The sequence below is a fragment of the Protopterus annectens genome, chromosome 3.part0 (assembly GCF_019279795.1).
Source record: "Protopterus annectens isolate FY-2018-M chromosome 3.part0, PAN1.0, whole genome shotgun sequence".
Lineage (NCBI taxonomy): Eukaryota > Metazoa > Chordata > Ceratodontiformes > Protopteridae > Protopterus > Protopterus annectens.
The window spans coordinates 1,352,933,024-1,352,955,554 of record NC_056731.1 but is presented as its reverse complement, the minus strand read 5'-3'; positions in this window follow the sequence as shown (position 1 = coordinate 1,352,955,554).

Here is a 22,531-nt window from a genome sequence, read left to right as displayed (position 1 = left end):
CTGCATTGCCCAAACACTGCCATTGGTATTAATAGCCTTTCCCAGGAGTGTGTTTGTGTGTGTGTGTGTGTGTGTGTGTGTGTGTGTGTGTGTGTATGTGTGTGAAAATCAAATCTCAAAGAATTTGTGTGTCAGCTGCTTGGAGCAGGGACACAGAGCACTAGTTTCCCAGAGAGAGTTGAAGAAGACTTGGCTTGGACACTCAGCTGAGGACTCAACTCTACAGCTGTGTCAGTGGGGAGTCTTACAAGGGGCTGGAAAGTGAGTGAGACAGAGACACAGAGAAAGAGAGAGAGAAAGAGAGAGAGAGAGAGAGAGAGAGAGAGAGAGAGAGAAAGGGAAATCTAGCCCCCCCCCCCGGACTGTGTTCCCTTTGTGCTCTTAAGGGAAATTGTCCTTGATGCAGTGAGCTGCATTTCAAAATACTGTATATATCTATTTTTGTTCCAAGTGAACATCCCTCTCCAGAGTCAGTGGCGAGGATACAGGCTCCTTGATTACTGCCCCGGGGGGGGGGGGCACACTTGGTTTGCCTTTAAGCTGTTGAAATGTTTTCTGTGGATTGTCTGAGGCATTACTATCTCCTAGAGCAACCCTCTGACCATCATTTATTTTTTAAAATCTGGCTACTAGAATTATGAATACCTTTTTTATATGACTGTGATGTTAACTATTTTTATGCACCTAGTAGGCTGTTTGCAGTCTTTGGGGAATATTATACTAAAAACTGCACTCTCAGTTTTTCAAGAGCCAGGGCTATTTTTCTATTCAATAACATGCCAGTACCTACCCTTTATCCCCATTTGAAGATCATTATAAGTTAATTACATTTTATATGATACACAGGCTAGACACTCATGCACATAATTTAACTTTTAATCTCATTCAGAGATTTTGTGTTGTGCTGAAGTTCTAATTGTAATAAAAAATAAATACGGTAATTTGTCCTACATCAGTGAAGGCTTATACATACTTCTTTCATGAAGTTCATCAGGATGTCTTACTTCATCCAATAATATTGTGTCAAATTATTTTAATTTTGTAAAGAAAAAAGTCTTCACCATATTCTGGAGTAAATACTTATTATAAATTTTATTTAAAATTAAAAAGTACTTTGAAATGGCGGTGAAATGTGTTGAACCTGGTGGGATATGTTGAATCAAATGACATGATTCTTTAGTGACAGAAGTATATATTTATTTTATTTTATTTTATATTTGTTGATCGGGAAAGTCTGACTGGATACATGTCCATTTTCAGCAGAGGCCCGGGGAGAAAAGTTTGAACATGCATACAGAAAAAAATATTACATATAACATGATAATCATCATTTACAAACTTAATTATGACAAGCAAGTTATACAGTCCAACAAATTGTAGATTTAAATGAGATTATAAACAAGCAGATTCTAACTCAGCTAAAGTTGCAAATAAGTATTTTTAGCACACAATTTTAGAGCAGGGCCTAACCAGGACTAGAGCAAGGACATAACTAGTATAATTCGAGATACAGTTTGAGACTTTTTTTGAATTGGGCTAAAGAAGGTTCTAGAGTACGGTCAGGAGGGAGGGAATTCAAAGTTTTACCAAAAGAGTTTGCAGAGAGTTACCGGCTGAGTTATTGGATTTGATTTTTTGTACCAGCAGTCTGTTGGATGAGTGAAGTGATTTAAGGTTGCTATATGTGAAGATTATGTTTTTAAGTGCTGGCATATTAATCTGGTTGATTGAGTATTCTATGTGCCACTGTAAGCTGGTTATACTGAAGTAGGTTTGGCAGTTCTATCCAGCTGAGGTGTTTTAGATTTATTTATTTATTTGTTAGCCGGGAAAGTCTGACTTGGAATGAGCCAATTTTCAGCAGAGGCCCGGAGAGAAACGCCCCAGATGCATGTCTTTGTAATGTGGGAGGAAACCGGAGCACCCAGAGGAAACCCACATGAACGCAGGGAGGACATATAGACTCTGCACAGAAGGCACCCCAGCCGAGAATCAAACTGGAGAACTTCTTGCTTTGAGGTGACAATGCTACTGCTGCACCACTGTGCAGTCAGATTGTGACAGTGGTGTGTCCTGTAGGGCCTGCCAGTGGCAAATCTAGCAATGTGATTATAGCAGCTAGAGAGTTTGCTAAGATCAGATTTGCTTAGGTTGGTGAGCAAAAGGGAGGCATAAAGAAGGGTAGAAAGTAGGTGAGAGTGGGTAATGACTGTTCTGGCAGGTGGAGGTAGGAAAGATTTAATCCTGTACAGTGAGCCAAGGTTTTTATTAATGGTTTTAATGGTTTGATTGACATGCATGTCAAATCTGAGGTTGGTATCTATGATAATTCCAAGGAGTTTTGTATAGTCATCTGGGGAGATGAATGGTACCATTATTAGATTTTATGGTGAAGGATAGGGCCGAGGACTTATGAGTAGGGAAGAATAGTAAAAGCTTTGTTTTGTTAGGTTTTAAGATTAGGCGACAATCAGAGAGACAGCTTTCAATTGTATTGAAAGTATTTTGGGTTATTGTAAACAGATTTGTTAGTGAGGTGTCAGAGCAAACCAAAGTGGAATCATCCGCATATTGAATGCACAATGCATCCGGGATGGCTGTGTGGAGATCATTAATAAAGATCGAGAAGAGAAGGGGGTCCTAATATGGAGCCCTGGGGGGACCCTTATGGTGTTAGGTAAAAGGCATGAGATTTTGTCCTGGCATAGTACAGCCTGCTGTCTACCACCAAGATAAGACTGAAACCATTTGAGAGCATGATTATCTAAGGAAATGGTTTTCACTGTTTGGATGAGTAGTTGGTGGTTCACTATATCGAAAGTCTTAGAAAGATCCAGAAAGAGGGATGAGGATAATTTGTTGTCATTTTGGTTCTGGTTAATGACATTAGAGAAAGAGAGGAGGGCTGAGGTGGTACTGTGATAAGGTCTAAAGCCATGCTGAGAGCTGGCCAACAGATTATTTTGAATGAGATAGTGCAGAAGTTGTTTATGTATGCACTTCTCCATGATCTTAACTAGTGGAGACAGGATGGCTATGTGTCTGTAATTAGACAGTTCTGTAGTGCTGCCGCCTTTATGGAGTGGTATAACATGGAATATTTTCCAGATGGAGGAGATGGTAGCCTCTGCTATGGCTCTATTGATTAAGATAGAGATGGGGTATGCAGGAGTAGCCTTAGGTCAACTGGTGCCCTAGGCAGAGGGCACAATGGCACCCCCCACCACACCACCCAGTGCCCCCATCCTGGTCTACCTACACCAATTAAATACTGGTAAAGTGCCCCCACTAAAGTGGTGCCCTAGGCGGCCGCTTAGTTGGCCTATGCCTAAGGCCGGCTATGGGGGTATGCTATGGCATCTACAGCTTTTTGAAGATACTCACCAGGGAGAAGATCAGCCGAAAGGGTAATAGGTTTTAGTTTTTTAGTTAGGGTGCAAATAAGAGATATAGAAACTGGTTGGAAATTAAAAGAGAGTTGAGAACTGGGTATAGTCGCATTGACTTTAGTGCAGCCAGGAGTTAGTTGGCTAGCTAGGGACTGGATGGTCTCTGTGAAGAAACTATTGAAGGTATTTGCTCCCTCCACCGGAGATTTGTGGATAGAGGCTGAGGGGGTAGGAGTGGAGAATTGACCTGGGTAAAGGAGTTTGTTTATACCTGCCCAGAACTTCTGAGGGTTGTTTTGATTAATCTGTTGTAGATGGCAATAGAAGTTTTTTTGTCAAGCAAGAGAGATTTTTCGTCTCATTTCTTAGCTGCCGGTATCTAATTTGGTCTGGAGGGGCTTTTGTGGTGTGCCATTTGGCCCATGCTTTATTACTGAGCACTATTTTTGATTTGGAGTCTTTTGAAAGCCATGGGGTGACTTTTATTTTTGTTCTGATAGAGCGTCCAGGCATGTGAGAATTAAGTATGGTAAGAAATTTGGTATTAAAATAAACTACACCCTCATCTAGTGGAAGTTGTTTTAGTTCTGACCAGTTGCATTGTTTGAGTTCATTTTGGAATTTGGTGGGGTTAAAATTCTTATTGCTTTTTACAGTTTTGTAGGTGGGCTGTTGGGGCTTGCCTGCTTTGTGTTTAATTATGTAGGTAAGAAAGTGGTCACTAAGGTCACCAGGGAGAGTCCCTGACTTGTACATGTGGGGATGACTATTGATGAGTATCCAGTCTAGTATACTTTCTTTGTGGTTAGGTTTACCAATCCCAGTGGGGGAGGATATGATCTATGAAAATCCATAAAGGTTTATATGGGTGGTAGGGGAATCTGAAGAGCAGGTATTCCAGTTGATATTGAAATCTCCTAGAACAATGGTTTCTTGGGGGTAGGTAATAGATAACCAATTAAGGATATCTTTTAGGGTATTTATTTTATTGCCTGGAGGGGATGTACATGCAGATAACATTTATACTTTTGTTTTTATTAATCTGTAGTTTGGCAGAGAGGATTTCTGCACTGCTAACTTGGGGTGGATGTGTGGGGTCTATAGTAACATTTAGTGAGTTTTTATAAAGTACAGCTACCCCGCCTCCCTTTCTAGTAGTACGATCTGCTCCGAGTGTATTATACCCAGGTGGTAGTATCTCACTGTCGGTGAGTGATGGTTTTAGCCAGGTTTCTATTAGACATAGTATATCAGGGGAGTGAACAGATAAGAGGGCACGCAGGTTATGCACTTTGTTATTCAAGCTTCTGATGTTTAGATGGCAGGCCAGGAAGGAGTTAGGAGGCCTATCTATAGCTGGTGTGTTAGTAGAGTCTACAGGAGAGGACGGGCCAGGGTTTGGGTGGATATCCCCAGCAATAGTCAATGTATGGTGTAAGCTAACCGGTAAACTCAAGATTTTATATAACAGCTTTTGATAGTGTTTGGATTTGGGGTTAATAAATCTTGTCCTAGTTGGTAGAATGTTACTAGGGGTTACTGTGTTTGGTATGGGGTGGTATATAAAGTGGTCCTTTGTAGTTGATACTAAAGGGGTGCTGGTTTGGTATTTTGGATAGTTGAATCCTTGGCAATACTGATTTTCATAAATGGTGAGGAGATATGGAATAAGCATAAGGGGTAGAAGGGGAGTTAGTGGTGTGATTTTAGGTGATAATGTATATATATATATATATATATATATATATATATATATATATATATATATATATAAAAATTTCAGTTGATCTTACTATATATACTGCATCCTATTGGGTAAAATATACTGCATCCACTTGAGTAAAAAAAAAATCACTTGCACATCTAACAGACCATCCTCAAGATTCAAGCTTTTGCTCTCTTTATTGAAAACATAGAGCGGAATTTTTTATATCACTGCAAAGGTGACATACCTGTGGTCATTAGTTCTTTTTCTAGAGCTGATATTTTTATATGGATTATGCTTTCTTCAGACCTTCCAGAGAATGATCCTGGAGTGCCACGATAAAGGACACATGCTCAATTAGTTTACCCACTAAATATATATGTGTGCTTGCGTGTGCGTGTGTGTGTGTGTGTGTGTGTGTGTGTGTGTGTGTGTGTGTGTGCTTGTGTGTGTGTGTGTGTGTGTGTGTGTGCTTGTGTGTGTGTGTGTGTGTGTGTGTGTGTGTGTGTGTGTGTGTGTGTGTGTGTGTGTGTGTGTGTCTGTGTGTGTGTGTGTGTGTGTGTGTGTGTGTGTGTGTGTGCGTGTGTGTGTGTGTCTGTGTGTGTGTGTAAAACAATGTAAATAAAAATATTAAATATAATATACAGACCACAATCGCATGTAACCAAATTAAAGTTCACATTCTGACATACTTGAATATACGTATGTGTATAATTTCTGTCATATGACTTCAGTTTTAATATTATTGCTGTGTTTCTATACCTCCTGATAAATGCGATGCTTTAGAAAGTATTTGATATCTTATGCTGCATAATGGCTACCATAAAGGTAGAGCTCTTGAAGACATATTATGTTGCAGCTTGACTGCAGGACTGTGGTGCATTTGCCCTCATACACTTAAATAACACACACACTGCAAAAGTCTAATTTATTTTATTATTCTAAGGATGCAGTCTTGACCTTTGCTTAGTAAACGCTGGTGTGCCATTATTGTAAGGAACTCTTTAAAAGACAGAGCAGTTGAGAGTACTTTACTGCTCTTGTATAAAGACTTGAATGAAGGACAGTCAAAAGTATAGCAAAATCCTTGGTAATAAACAACAAAAAGCTTATATATTCTGATGGATAAAATATAAAACTAAACTCAGAGTAAAATTCTAAACCTTAAGACATAATGCTAAACCTCTTTCTACTGTAAATCAGGTTTTGATGATCCAGAAATGAGTTCTGGTTAGGACTCAGTGACTCTTCATCTTAATTTAAATTCTTGAAGTAAGACAGAATCGGTAGAAGGTAGCAAAACTATTTTAAGAAACTTAATGATATGACTGATTTCTTCATTGAGATTGGGAAATACATAAGAAAATAAAATGAGAGGCAGTGAGACCCCATCTAAACAGAAACTCTTTCACATGAACAGAAGAGTCTTGGTGGGGCATCAGACTTCAACATGTAGATAGCCTTGCCAGTGAAGATAGTAGCAGGCCCTGGCATTGGAGATGAGCGGAACAATATCATACTTCAAATTTGTTAATATTAGTATAGTTATGTAAAAAAAACTATCCTCACTAATGCAATAACTTTTTTTGAAACATCTGACATACAGATGTAGAAACATAACTGAATGCATACATAATAAAGTACATTCCAGAAGAGACATCACTGCCTCCATAGGGCTCTCACAAGATGACACATTTATTTTACAAAAATTAAGTCTTAGAAGAATTATAGCTATAAATATAAATTAAATTTGTTCATTTGTTATAGTAGGCTGGATTCAGACAACTTCTCTGCATCAGAGTAAATGAATTTGCATGATGAGTGGCCATGCACAGGGTGGGTGAGATTCAGAAAACCTATCTACATGGGGTGACTAGGCCACATTATTTGACTAATGACTATGTATATATATATATATATATATATATATATATATATATATATATATATATATATATATATATATATATATAGTCATTAGTCAAATCATGTGGCCTAGTTTAAATCCCACCAAGGAGTGCTGCAGTTCCCCAAGATTTGAACTCGGCCATATACTCATGTTCAAATGAAACACACACACACAATTATGCTAGGGCTTGCCACAGCCATTAAACTATGTGAATTTTGCAGAAAACTCCTGCCTCAACTGCTTTGCCAAATGGTGTGCATTGTCCCCAGAAGTGCAGGATATTTTGACCATGCTTAACATTTCATGCTGTCCACAGCACTGACATAGTGGACTGAGACTGTGTGGACAGGAACACCATACAGACAATCCTGGATATGTGTTAGCCTCAACTGCAGCTCTGTGGAAGTCATGGAGTACCTATCCCACTGGATACAAAGCTATGTGTGGTTTTACATACAGTATATTAATTATGGACACCTTTCAATGACATTCTGGGTACACAGTGGGTGTATCTCAGGCATCTGCTTTGAGAATGTTCCACCAGTTCTTTGATGCCATGCATCTGCCTGTGAGAGGAGCATAAGTGGTTCCACCACATTTTTATTTATTTATTTATTTAATATTTGTTTACCAGGATGGTCCGGCTGGACAGCTAGTGTCCATTTTCAGCAGAGTCCTGGGGACAAACCTCCAGAAAAATTATTACATAATAATATTAGCAATGTATACGATGTCAATCAAGTTACAGTTATAGAGAGGTTAACAAGCTAATAATACAGAGATAAATTCAAGTACTAAGTATGGAAAGATTAACATGCTAATCAGACAGAGATGCATCATATCTTTATAAACAAATACAAATTTTAGTATAGTATAGGTATGCAGACTATATTACAGTATGTACAAAGAGAGATGGTGTAATACAGTAAAAGAAAGGGGAGCACCCTCTTTCAGGTGGATGGGAGTTCAGGGAGGACCTTTGTAGGCACATAAATGGTTGATATATAGGTAGGCTTTTAATTGGGTTTTGAAGGTGGTTGTACATACCCTAGGGAAGAATGCAAACACCATGTGGGAATACTATGACATAGCCCATTTCCCTGAAGTACTATAGGCCACAGGCTGTACTCGCATTGAAATAAAGGCCCCATCTGGTAAACTGGGAATGATGTATATAAACCTCAAAGGGTATCACTCCCTTAACTGCCAAGTGGTCTATAATGCAGAGGGTATCATCTATAATATGTGCAGGCCACCGAGGCAGTTTTCATGACTTCAACATATGGCACACATATGAACATTATCAATGGTTTATGAGGGATTACTTCCCACAGGGATATCTGGTTGGTGATGCTGGATATGCCCTAAAACTTGTTTCATGGCACCCACCAGAAATCCACACAATCAAACTGACAGAGGTACAGCTATGCACAATCACAAACCAGAAATATTATATAGCATGTGCTTGGGCTGCTGAAGTCACACTTCCACTGCCTGGATCCCTCTGCTGGTGCCCTGCAGTATGAAGCCACCATGTGTGCCAAAATACTGACAATGTATGCACTGTTACATAATATTATAGTTAGGAAGGAATTACAGCAGGGTGGCTTCTTGCAGGGCCAGCAGCTATCATCACCACAGGCAGTGGAAGCTGAGAGAGATAGAGAGAGAGAGAGAGCGATGAGGAGTCAGATGAGAAGCCAGCAGCAGAAGATGACCATGCCAGATGGATGTGGGCCCATTATGCTGTGGCACTAGCAAAGATGCATTGCATTGCACATAGCTTTACAATGCAATTATACAAGAGTAAAGCAGATACACTACAGTAAAACGGATGCTTGCAAAAATACCAAACTGTACTTACTTATGTATAGTCTGGTTATGATATGTATCAGACATAGGTAAGCAATGTGACAGTGTACAAAGGGCAGGGCACAGTTATCATAATTTGCAACAGTGGACAAAAGAATATAGAAGGCCATGTTTTTAACAGGGAAGTGTGTGAGTGTGACTTCTGCATTTCTGGTAAGTGTGAGAACTGTTTGGGGGAGATTTAATATGTAGAACAGCCAAGTTAGTGTGTGTGTGTAGGATGTATTGAGGGCTGTGCTGGTTTGTGTGTGTGTGTGTGTGTGTGTGTGTGTGTGTGTGTGTGTGTGTGTGTGTGTGTGTGTATGTGTAAAGACATAGCCTTGGGACGAGCTGCAGCACTGTGGGTCAGCCTACTGAACAGGTCCATGTCATGTATGATAGAGGGTTCAGTCTCTCATGCATGTCCCTGCTCACAAGAGATGGTGCTGCCAGGAGCTGAACTGACCATACCATGACCTTGGGTAGATGTTGGTGCACTGCATGACCTAGACTGATGTGCCACTATGCCAGTGCCCTTCACCATGGGGATGCCGTCTTCTAGACATAGCCACAACTGCAATTGAGGTTGCTGTGGAAGCACTAGCACTCCTCAAGCAAGTTCTCAATCATCCATGGCCAGGTTGGCACATCAGTTAATGTAGCAAATGACTGACAAGCACACCTCTCATCCTCTTAGAGCAGGAAATCTGGAGAAACCCACAAATAATGTGGGAAAAAGGCCCACAAATAGGGTTACTTTTTAAATATTGCTCTTATAAACCTAAAAAGTTGATAGAATAAAAGAATGTACATTAGCATGAAATTTCTGAAGGATATGAAGTCAGAAACTCAGATGTCTGCCATTATTTTCCAACTTCAGTCCTCAATGATTTGCCACTGATTTACCAGAATACTAAAACCTTAGGACAAACAGACGAAAAATATGAGTAAAAAATCTGGACATTCTGCAAAAAACTGGACAGTTGAGAGGTATACTGGCAAGAAGGATAGCTCCTTGCTCTTGACAATTGAGCAAGAGATGACACTGCATGTTCTACTGTGTGATGCAGTCTAGCCAATGAATCACAAATATGGATCATGAAGTCCTGTAGGTCAACATGGACAGCCCAGATCACCCCCTTAATCTCTGCTAAGGTGTGGTGGAACTAACATGTGCCGCCATGATGACCCAGCACATATGCTGGGAGACAGATACTGACACCAACCTCAGGGAGATAGCAGTAAGCATAGCTCTGGTGAGTACCAGTACCTAGCACCCTATGTTGACCTCCCTGTCCATGAGTGCTAGGAGCAGATGTAGACATTTGTAATATGTGGGCCACCACAATGCTATGATCTGGAATGTCTTCATCAATCTATCTGCTCTCGGACTGTTGTGTTTCCTGTGTATCCTCAAACATACAGACTGCGTCTATACTTTGAGTAGAAGATGTGTGGAGGGTAGGTTGGGAGGGTGGCCTAATGGTTAAGGTGTTTGCCTTACAAACACAGGGTGCAAGGTTTGAGTTTCATAAGGGATAATTGCTAGGTTTAAAATGGCTCGCAAGGGCAGTTAGCCTAATACTAATCTATAATCTATGAACTATGTGGAGGTCATACTCCCTGCGCCAAACACATACATTGTACTCCTGACTGTGACTCTTACCAATGCCATCATTATCAAAGGCTACACACCCTTCAGTATCACACAGAGAAGTTCCACAGTGCTGGTGCTGAATAAATAATCACTCATGAGTATTCAAGCACAAAATATATATTATTCAGCAGCATGACTACACATACAACTGATATCTATGCAACACTTAATAGCCTTAGCTATATCTTGTACAGATGTACTTGGAACTTATATCAGTAATGTACCAGTATTCTACAAGTCAGACTGATTTAGTGGACATTACACTATGTGTTAAGAAGGATTTGCAATTATGGATGCTATGATATTGGACTACATACCAGGAGCATTTGTAGATGAAGCTTTCTGGGGCCTGTCCAGCTCTTCCACAACATCCAGCATTATACTATGAAACTCTGTGGAGGTGGTACTGTCTTTTAGTGAGGTCAAAAACTGAGAAATAAAACCAAACATTAACCAGGCCAGAAAATCCTCCATCTCTATAAGAAGTGGCTTGGTTGGTGGGCCACCACCAGTTGCCCTCTTTTACTCGGTGGGTGTAAGTGTGGATCATATCCATAGCCCTGTGATGGACAATGTTGGAGCTGAGGTCCTGATCACCAGTACATTTACATCAGTGACCATTTTACCCCAAACATTGTCACAGAAGGGTTAGTCATTGGCATTGACAGCTAAGCCTGCCATACCATCTCATTTTTTCAATCTGTAAATTTGAACTTGCAGGTGGATGTGGCTGGGCCAGAAGATCCCACATTTTTCTTAGGGACCTGCTTTTTAGGCATTGTTCTGTGGGCATGTAAATCAGGGGAATTAATAGTCTTGTTCTTGCATGATCCTAAACAAACTGTAGTATAATAATATTGTACCAGGCCAAACATTATGCACAATTCCTGTCTTACAGTGACATATGTCTACCCACAGTCATTACGCATATGTTGTGCATTGCATGTGTAATGAGCACGCATTCCCTACACGCAATTACAGACATACAACTAAATAACATTTGACCTTTTTAATACTAACTGCACTAGGATTTTAGCTAATTACATATGTACAAGGCAAACAACAGCAAAATACCTATGCACATACTCAGAATATGAACAGTGCAGTTGCATTGTACCCCTTAGGACAGTTGTGGACCACAAATATTAAAATTACTGCAAAAAAAGAAAAAAAATGGCAGCCTTCACAGACATTAGGGTTGAAGAAAAGTAAAACCTATTGTTCTATGACTAAATGGAAGGTTGTGATAAGCAGAGCTTATGTTATATAAGCAGATATATGACTCAGAAAAAAGCTGTAAAGCAAGGCAGCTGACAGGATTCAAACACCTGTCACAGTTATTTCTTCCATGGTGTGATAATGCTCTAAGCATCTTGTTGTGCTCACATTGTGTAGATTCGCCCCTCTTGGCATGATGATTATGCTAATTAGGACTCATCTCGTTATTGTTTCTGATTACTACACACTGCTGTGTACACTCCTGAGCAACTCTGGATGGCATATTTCATGCTTGGGAAGCCACATATTTTAAGATGGAGAGAATTTTCACCCCACAGTTAACATCTGAAGATGGAATTACTTTTGTGCATATATTTTCAGCAGCAGACAGAAGGATGGAGAGCTGCCATGTTTTGCATGTTCAGGTGCCACTGGAAGCATAATAATGCATTGCCTATATTTTATTAGTCTGCCATGCATTGTCCAAATGCATAGCCCATTGGTGCCTATCAGTGTATAAGGGCCGAAATGTGTCAGAACTCCACTGGTTCTCTGTCATTTTCCCTAATATCTTTAAAGGTGAAACAACTATGGGTAGAGAAGGTGAGGGTAATGCTCCTTTTAGAGCAGAGAAGTGGTATGAGGAGTAGTCTAACATTTTTCTGCACATCTTCCATAAACATTACAGCAATAGGCACCTGCACGAAGGCTGTATTGGGTGACAGCATAAGGTTGATGCCTGGAATAGTTTGGCCAAGGCTATTACCTGCACATTTGGCATCACATGTACAGGGGAGTAGTGCCATCACCACTACAATGATACATTTGGCATCACATGTACAGGGGAGTAGTGCCATCACCACTACAATGACTTGAGTTGATGCAAGCCTGACCTTCTTAGTCAATGGAAGGCTGAGTATGTGGGTGCAATCACCACCTCAGTACTGTTGATTTACCATCTTTAGCTAAAGAATAACCTGACACATCATGTCACCATCCAATTTCTCATTATGTCTTTTTTATGCCTCTTGCCCCTGCATAGATCAAAAGGATTAGAGAGATGTGCATGTGTAAACTAGAGCACTTAAGACAGTGCTTAGGTTAGTATATATGCTGTTTTGAAGATCGTCTCTGTTGGCATTGCAATACTTTAAGCCTTTCACAATATTCTGTATAACTTTTGGACAGAAGTACTACATCTGTCAATATTAGCATAGCTCAAAGGTAGTAGTATGAATGCATTATTAGACATGACTTTCTGCATGACTCCTCCATTGTAGGTGGACAAGTGGATTATCATGTTAAGTCTCTGTGCACTGACATTGCTAGGATGGCTGTAGGTTCAACCCCCCCACAAAAAATGCTGTCATGGCAAAGTATATTTTCATCCCACTAATAACACTACAGCACTACAAGGGTATATATATATATATATATATATATATATATATATATATATATATATATATATATATGTAATATCCATAGCTAGTAGCAGTTTTAGCTGGGCTCCTCACAATGTACAATAATGTGTCTCTTGTTTGTCACCTATGTGGGAAATATGTATTGCGGGATCAGCATGTTTATTTTGCATATGTACAATTTAACTACTGTCAAAACTCAAATAACATTACTGGCCACAGGCACAGATGTACTGTATTGAGAACTATATCCTGCAATTAGTATTATATCATGTCAGACTGCATGTGAGGATGTTATTTGGCTTAGCCACCCCTCCATATGTTATCATCAGAAAAACAGGTAGATGAAATATCCGTACAAGTCCTACTATTAAAAGATTATTATGTTGTATAGGTTTACAGGTCCATAGATGTTTACTAGGCTAAAGACCACAAGGGCCTTTTTAAGCCTAGCTATGCCTATCAAATCTCTGACAATTTTTGGTAACCTTGATAAGTGTATGCAAGGACTTGGGAGATGAAACATTTACAACATAGGCCTGGGAGATTAACTATTTACAGGCTGCTTGTATCCATTAGAGTCATAGGTGCCAAACCAGGGATTAATTTCCTGTTCCCCATCCAGTTGTCCAAGTTACACTTGAATTGGGTTAGGGAGGAACTCTGCTTCACATGGATGAGGAGTCAGTTCTGGAGACTGGGTAGTCTCTGGGATACATACCTGTCTCTCCAGCAGGTCCTATTTATATCACACGCAAGGTTTAAGTCTTTAGAGTGGGTAATTCTGGTGTTTTTTTTTTTTTTTGCCAATATGCATGAGGTCCATCAGAGTGGATTCTGACAATGCCCTTTATGCCACTCATAGAATTCCCCTCAAAAGCCTCTAGAGTCAGAATACAGGGATAGGGCCTTGAGGTGGTCTGCATAGGACATCTTTCTTATGCCATGTATTCTTTTAGTGAGGAACTTCTGTGGGCATTCCTATTGTTGAATATGCCTGGTTACGTTTATGACAAAGGGCAGGGGGACATTTTACTCAGTGATAGGTCTGATGAATGCTGAATACAGTGGAACAATGACTTCCTTGGGCCTAGATGCCATACTTTTGTTTATATGTTGTGCAGCATAGAATGACTTCCTCACTACTGTAGACATGTGATGGTCAAATGCTAAATTACTGTCTATGTGTGTCCCTAAGTCCCTGAGTACTGGGACAACTCTAAGGGGTGTGCGGTCAGTATGATAGTTACCAGGGTGGATGACTTCCTGAAGGATACTATTATGCATTTCTTGGCATTTAGTTTTAATCCATGGCTCTGATACCAGTTTTTTTGTCTATGTCAGCCCTTCCTGGAGAACTGTTGCATTATCAGCATAGTTAAGAATGTAATTTTCATTGTGTTTGTATTTCACATCCCCCACCCTCCTTTCCATTTACCTTACTTTTTCATGCATTTATTTGGTTTATTATTTTTTTGTTTGTTTCTCTCCATTTCTGTTAGTATTGCATGCAGCAGCACAGCAATTTGCATCTAACCCAGTGCCAAGGCCTGTTATCCCCATACACGTAGCAGCTGTAGATCCACCATCAGTGGCACATAAACATCTAGGCCACAGCCTGCCACAGTTAATTCGTCACATCTTGCCGTATGTCCACCATCTGTATCAGTTAACCTTGCACCATAGGGTGGTAGAGTGGTACCCAGCGGTAGAAGTGCAGGTGGAGGTGACACTTTTGCACCTGTGAAGAACTGGTGGAGCTTGTGTAGGAGATAATAGGCAGGAGGTTGGATGCCAGCATTGTCTGCACCAAGACCATGTTCTGGTGTCTCTTTGAATAATCCCTTTGCCCTGCTCTGTCTCCAACCTCTGAGCCAGGTCCTACAGATGACACTTCCCATGATGATGATAGTAATCTCTCACTGGATCTAAGCTGGCAAAGACAGTACTTCTGAAAATCTAGTCCTATCTCCCAATCAGATGTTACCCTCCCTTTTGTGTTCATACCTACCCCTGTATGTCGTACAGTCCTCACCTCATCATTGCCTTCCATATGTTTGTCCAATGTCTCTTTCACTATCGTTTTACCCCACATGCTGTCAGTTATGTCTGTCTTTCCCTGCTATTTAACTCCTGCTCTTACTAACCTCTGACTTTCCTGACTTCCTTCCCCAACCTTCCTTTCTCTAAGAAAAAAAAGTAGAAGGGCACCTGTCAAACAAAAACAAACAAAAAAAATGTTAACCACCCATACATCTCACCTTTCCAGATAATTGACTAAAGCACACATGTTTGGCTCCAAGTGTTCATCATAAAAAGTGTAGCTCTGACAAATCATTGAGAAATGAAGTAATTAAATACTTAAAAGTATTGTTGCAATTCTACAGGATTACTGAGATTAAAAGTTGAGAGTATGCTCCTGTCCCACCTTCATCCTGCTCATTCCTTGCTTCCCCTAATCATCTCTGTCCTACTTTCATTTACAGCCTTTAATCTGGTCAAACAATTGATGCAACACACATACATGCCCACAAAGGGCTTGTTAAAAAAATAATATTTATGTTGTCATACACTGGGTGACAGGCCACAGAAAGCAACGTCCGTGTACATGTGTAACTAATGAGATCTGCCACTCTTCATTGTATTGCAAAAATGAAGTCTAATCCTTCTTGCATGCTATGGAAATTGCCACCACTAATGCAAGAAAACTGTGTGTGGCTATGTGTCACCATGCAGATCTTAAATAGGGTGATGGTAACAACTTTAATTTAACTGTTTTGATAGCTTACTGTGCTCTTGAAGGAATTTGTAATGTATCAGTGCAATGTGCATGGGTAGTAATCACCTGAGGGTTGTATGTTGTTTTACACTGTTTAGTTTGAAATGTGCAAATGTGCTACAATCTCCTGCTATTTGCATTTTATGCCACCTTTCATTCTGAATCCTTTTGTGTCTCCCCTTGCTAATGCACCATTATAGAGAACATCAGTGCAACAGTCATGGGCTCAAATCACTTGAGGATTTTCTTGCTATCAGTCTGTAAATATGAGAATATGTGAGTTTTATAATGCATTTTGGTGTGATTCCCCTTGCTAATCCACAGGTGCAGACAATTTCAGTGAGACAGTCATGGGTTCAGATTCATTGAGCCCTGTATTTCTTTTCTTGCAATCAGTCTGCAAATGTGCTAAATTTCTCTGAAATGTGGATTTTGTAATACCTTTTTAGTCTGAGTGTTTCTGTGACTCACCATGTTAAGCAATTGGGCATATACTGCCAAATGAACTGAATGATGGATCCACTCCCATCATGGTATCACATTTTCCATTGTTAATGTTATTGGCATTATTGTACAGGTCTACTGATCACACTCTGATTTTGTCAGAATTGGTGCAGGTCAATGCATTATCATCTTACTTTACTGTAGCCTACCTCTCCCATTTATGTTTCACATATTCTACATTCAAATCAGGTCATACCACCTTCTCCATGATGTTTTGCAGCCCTACTTTGGTGGGCAGCTGCCTTTGCACTCTTATGTCCATCGCTGTAGGTTCTATTGCTATAGTGAAACCTTTACCCCACCCTTAGCCATCCCTGACATTTTCCCTTTTATTCTCTGGATATATATTTCTATGCAGCACATCAATATTGTCAATGTAGTTTTCTCATTAGTGCACATGTATTCACAGTGACTACCAAAGGGGCTGATGCGCATGCAATGTATACCTCAGCTGCTTGTACTTTACTCTTGTTGAGAGGTATTCTAACATGATCTAGCCACAGCTCTGTATTGCAGCCACAATGAGGAGACGCTTGCTGCACATAATAATATGGAGACATGCAAGTGTATATCACACAGTGTAAATAGTGCTAGTTTGACTATAACTGCAGAAGCAACGTTTTTGAATCTCTGAGAAAGTAAGCCTAAACATGACCTCTTAGTAATACCATCACAGGAAAAGAATAACATAAATAATGTACTCTGGTTCGATTCTCGGATGGGGTTCCTTCTGTGCGGAGTCTGCATGTCCTCCCTGTGTTCATGTGGGTTTCCTCCAGGTGCAGTGGTTTCCTCCCATGTCACAAAGACATGGTTCTGGAGTGCTTCTCCCTGGGCCTCCTCTGAAAATTGGCTTCATTCCAAGTCAGACTTTTCCAGTAAACAAATGTTAAATAAATAAATACATCTCTTTTGTAAGAAGTATAGAAGTATGCTGAGATGTCATATTCTAGCTCCTATATATTTAAAGAATTAAATCTATTTTGGATATTACTTAGAATCTTTCTTAAATATTGCTCAGATATGCTGCCTAGTAATTAAATGAAACAATTCAGAAGCAGACTGATCTCCTGTAGTACCTGTAACCTGTGTTGCAAGTGAATCGGTGCCAGAAACATGCACAAATGGGGCAAGGTACATCAGGATATTTCATTCATACCTAAATCTTCAGTGTTAAGGTGACCACAAGGAGAAAACCATTGAAAGAGTAGGAGTATTGATGCAGCAAAATTCTCTTTAAGTGTTCATCTCAACAATGAACTCTTTCTTTATACAGAGATGAAGGATGGCTTTTAGCCAACCAGAGCCGTAATTCATAAATCTGGTTTTGCTCACTAACTAATGCAGCCAAAGTACAATGAAGGTCAGACACCACATGACCTAAGAAACACAGTAGATGTCATCATAGACATCAGCTACAAGCTCCAATGGAGTCATGCAAAATCTGCAAAAATAATTCAGTTAATTCACAAAGTCTTCAGAATGACACTGGACACAGTGGTGGAAATCTGTGTAAAGGACCTTACTGGGTTGAAAACTTTCTTGACTTGTATAAAATGTACCTCTCCTGGAAGTACTGTAGCAAATCTACTCGATCTTCTGGAAGTAATTGACATATCTAAATGGCATCCAATACTTCAGACTGTTTCAAGAATACTACAGCAGTAAGTTTCTTTACTGAAACCTGAAATGAAGAAGAGTATCTACATAAATGTGCTAATTCTTGACTTTGAACTTTACATCAAATATTTTGGACAAAATGAAAAAAAGGATAACCTTTGTTTTTACCTCCATCAACATTTCTCGTAATATTTTTCACAGCTGTGGTTTGAAATCACATAAAACATAATGCACGGTGGTAGTCATGTCAAATAGTCTTATTAAATCATACACCTTTCAGCAAAAAGATTGTAGGCATAACATTAGGCAAAATACCAATGGTATAGTCCTAGTGATACCACAATGCATGATAAAACCATGCAGACTGTATAGCTACCTGTGCACAACACTTTTAGTTATCCAAATCTTGGGTGGAGCTGGCACAAAGACTAAGGTCGTTACCTCATAGATACAAGGTATGGATTTTGATTCTAACCTTTGGTAGGCTTGTTATAGTCTAGAGACTGACAGCTTAGTATTTACCTATGAAATAATCACTGCACCTAAATCCATTAATGCCTGCTTAGTGGAAAACACAGTGGCAAATACACCTCATAATATGTCATATAATTGACACCAAACCAAATTACTATTTTTCAGGGTCCACTAAGATACTTGTAAAATTAAAAAGTAACAACTCGTCACAAGTACACCAAAAATGGTTTAATGGACATAAAAGAACTTAGCGCTTTCACCCGTCCAACCGCGGGTTTCTTCAGAGTTAAAACAATTGAAAAAACAGCTGATTTTTATACTCTTATTAATTGAGTGTCATTCAATTCAATTCAAAGCAGCCTATTAATTAAAACTCTAATTAATCTAATTAAACTACAATAATTAGTTAGTAAAAACTATAAACTATTGTGAGAACATACAACACCAAGAAATACTAAAACAATACAGTACTATATAATATGTATTACCATATAATGCTATATAAAACTACCTATATGCACTCTAAACATACCTGTTGTACAATTCTTATTATTAAAAATACTGACACTGATTTACCTGCTGTATTTCTTTGTTCAAATTGCATGATATTGGCTGCCACTAGTCAAATATCACAATACCCTTCAAAAAGGGTGCTCAATTATATTGGGTAAAATAGATATTGAAACAAATGGTAGCATGTATCTGAAGCAGTAAGGCTTTTCAGAGTGGCCCTGGTGTTATCACAATAAGCATAAACACTCAAGTTATTTATTTTATTTTTTATTTTATTTTATTTTACATTTGTTGACCGGGCTAGTCTAACTGGATACATGTCCATTTTCAGTAGAGGCCCAGGGAGATAAGCTCCTAGCTAGGACAATGAAATTAACACAATAACAACTAAGGAAACATGAGACAAATAAATCCTATTAACAGTACCTATTACAGGTTATCACAGTAAAACTTACAGTGCAGAATACAGGCATAACAAAGGATGCTAATACAATCAAGGTATTCTAGAGATAGTTAGTAAAATAGTTTAATAAGGAAGGAGTTGCTGTTAATGAGTAGACGGGGTAGGAAGAGCAAAGTATTTAGAGACACATAGACTAGTCAGGTTTAGAGCATGGGCATAACCAGTGAGTTTTGAGGAACACTTTCAATTTGTTTTTGAAACAGTATAGTGAGGGAAGTGTGGAGAGTTCATTTGGGAGGAGATTCCAGGCTTTTCCAACTATATTAGAAAAAAGGGAGTCACCAGCCTTGTTGTTTGTTTTAGTAGTATGTACTAGAAGTTTCTGAGAAGACCTTAAGGATTCCAGGTTTTTATAGGGATTGATTAGTGTGGAAAGAATAGGCGTTTTGGAAGGTTTGTAAAGAGTGTTGTGGGCTATAGTTAGTTGATGGAATTTAATTAGATTTTGTAGTTCAAGCCATCATAGCTACTTTAAATTAAGGCAGTGATGGGTTCTAAATGGGTTGCCTGTTGCAAATCTGGCAATGTTATTGTAGGACATTTCCAATGTGCTAAGATTATTTTTAGATAGGTTAGTAAAAATAGGTGAGGTATAAAGAAGATAAGAGATTAGATGAGTGTGTGCTATTGTGGTTCGAGCTGAAGGTAGGAGAAAGGATTTTATCCTATAGAGAGAGCCTAGCTTTTTGTTGACAGTTTTTATAGTGTTGTTAATATGGATATCAAAGTTCAGATTATTGTCAATGGTGACACCTAATAGCTTGGTGGTTGGTTCAGGGGATATAATAGTTTTATTGGTAGAGTTAACTGAGAAATCCATTGGGGGGGACTTCTTAGTAGGACAGAAAAGGAGGAGTTTAGTCTTTTTGGGGGTTAGGAGAAGGCATGTATGTGTGAACCATTACTCATCTGTGTTAAACACTTGTTGGGTAAGATAGAGAAGTTCAGAAGAGGAGGGGGATGAGCATTTCAGTGTACAGTTAACCGCATATTGTATGCATGTAGCTTGGGGGATGGCAAATTGAAGGTCATTGATGAATATGGAAAAAAATAGAGGTCCAAGGATGGACCCTTGAGGGACACCCAGATTGATGGGCAGGTGAGTAGAGAGAGACTTGTGCCAAAGTATGGCCTGTTGTCTTTTATCAAAGTAGGACTGGAACCATTTTATGGAGGATGTATCAAGTGACAGGGATTTCAGTATTATGATGAGAATTTGGTGATTTACAATGTCAAAAGCTTTAGACAGGTCAATAAATAGGGCTGAAGAGAGTTTGGTTAGATTATGGTTTTTGTTGATACAATCTGTGAAGGAAAGAAGGGCAGTAGTAGTGCTATGTGAAGGTCTAAAACCATGTTGAGAGTTGGCTAGTAAGTTATTTTGTGTTAGATGGTCAAGTAATTGTCTGTGAATGCATTTTTCCATGATTTTTGCCAGAGGTGAGACGAGGGCAATGGGGCGGTAATTGGAGAGTTCAGTGGATTGCCCTCCTTTGTGGAGGGGGATAATATGGGAAATTTTCCATAAACTGGGGATATAACTTTCAGTAATAGTTCTATTGATCAGGATAGAAATGGGATATGCAATAGCTTTTGTGGATTGTTGTAGGAATTCAGCAGTTGGTCTGCTGAGGGGGAGCATGGTTTCAGTTTCTGTAGAAGGGTTAGAATATAAGATGTTGGGAGTATTGAAAATGAAAAGTAGGGGGTGAGGTTGAGTCATTGGAAGGTAAAGTGAAGTTATTAGGTTATAGTTGACTAGCTAGTGTTTGCATAGCATCAGTAAAAAAGATATTAAAAGCATTAGCTATATTCATTGGTGTTTTGTGTTCAGTGTTTTGAGGGTTTGGAGTAGTGGATTGCCCTGGATGGAGTAGTTGGTTGATACTAGACCAAAATTTATGTGGCTTGTTTTGACTAGCTTGTTGGGATTGCAGGTAGTAGTTTTTTTTGTCAGATATTATAGCTTTCTTAGTTTCATTTCTTAGTTGTCTAAATGTTTGTTGGTCTATAGGGTTTTTTGTTTTCCTCCATTTTGCCCAGTGTTTATTTCTAACATTGATTTTATGTTTGGTTTCTTTCAAGAGTCATGGAGCATGTTTGGTTTTAATTCTAATTAGTCTGGATGGGGCATGGTGGTTGAGGATGGCAAGGAAGTTGGAGTTAAAGTAACTAACGGCTTCATCTAAAGGAAGGTTTTGTAAGGGTGACCAGTTGCATGCTCTTAGTTACATCTGGAAAAGTTCAGGGTTAAAGTACTTTTTAGACCTGATGTTTTTAACGGATGTTGGGGAGGGAAAGTTAATTTTATGTCTGATGATATAGGTAAGAGAGTGGTCACTTAAATCATCAGGGAGGGTTCCTGAGTCATAAATGTGCGGATGATGGTTAATGAGAATCCAGTCTAATAAGCTTGATTTCTTGTTAGATTTATTTATTCTGGTAGGGGAGGTAATGATTTGGGAATACTCATATAGGTTAATATGGTTTGTGGGTAGGCTGCTGCAGAAGCAGGTCCAATCAATATTTGTGTCACCTAGGATAATGGTTTCTTGAGGCAGGTTTTGGGAAAGCCAGCAAAGTATATTTTCCATGGTTGCTGTGTTATTACCAGGAGGTAGATATATACAGATAATATAGATGGATTTGGAATTGTTAAGAAGAAGTTTGCAGATAAGAATTTCTGCACTGGAGTCTAAATGTGGTTTGCAGTTATGAGTGGTTAATTGTAAGCTAGGTTTATATAGGATAGCAACCCCTCCACCTTTCTTGGATGTTCAGTCTAGTCTCAGGATATTATATCTGGGTGGGATGATTTCATTGTCTTTGGTTGCAGGTTTTAACCAGGTTTCTGTTAAGCAGAGAATATCAAAGGAATGGATTTCAGTTAGAGCTTGGAGTTGAGTTACTTTATTGTTTATACTGCGTATATTAAGATGGGCAATTAAAAGGGAGTTAGTTTAGAAAGGGCTTGGGTAGGTGATTCTTTGAGGTTGAGAAGAGAGATAGGAGTTGTTGGGGGGCCTGG